Raw genomic sequence first — 775 nt, 5'->3', positions numbered from 1 at the left:
TTCTGTGTCTGGCTAGGAGTACAAGGGGAGTGGGAGGAAAGAGGGACATTGGACTGGGTCCTAGAGTCACAGAGCAGTCACTGCTCCAGCTTCGGCCTCAGCCTCTCCCCCTCCAGATCCTCTCCCCGGCCTCCTGGCCTCCAGTCTCCCCTCCTGTCCCACACCGTCCCAGAGCTGACCCTCCCCTCTCCTCTTTAGATCCCCTCCTTGGCTCCCCAGTGCCCCAGGAGAAGGTCCCAGCCCCTCAGCCTAGCACCCCAGGCCATGTTGGTGTGGCCCCCTTGATGCCTCTTTTTTTTTTTTTAATTAGAATGAGAGAGAGCACAAGCAGGGGGAGGGGCAGAGGGAGAGGGAGAAGCAGACTCCCTGCTGAGCAGGGAACCCAGTGCAGGGCTCTATCCCAGGCCCCAAGATCATGACCTGAGCCAAAGTCAGACGTCCCTATGCCTCATTTTATTCCCGTCCTTCCTCTCACTCAATCCCGTCACACTGAAGGGTGTCCTGACCACACCTGTGTGTTGCACCTTCTCTTAGTTTCCGCTGTTCCCTCTACTCAGTATCATTTCCTCCAGTAAAACCCGGGAAGTGTCTAATTGTCTTGCCCTCCCAGGGGACCTTTCATGAGTCCGTTAGTAATCTGATACATGCTGTCATCTCTAGCCTCTCCTACCTCTCGTCCTGACGATCCTCTTATTCCTGGAATGGTGCTTCAGGTCACAATCACACCAAACTGTGTCCTACTTCCTGACTCTGCAAGTACTGTTTCCTCTCCTGT

This window comes from Mirounga angustirostris, unplaced genomic scaffold (assembly GCF_029215605.1).
Source record: "Mirounga angustirostris isolate CCGP_5_RB_7025 unplaced genomic scaffold, mMirAng1.0.hap1 SCAF_16, whole genome shotgun sequence".
Taxonomy (NCBI): domain Eukaryota; kingdom Metazoa; phylum Chordata; class Mammalia; order Carnivora; family Phocidae; genus Mirounga; species Mirounga angustirostris.
This window is presented reverse-complemented; position numbering follows the sequence as displayed.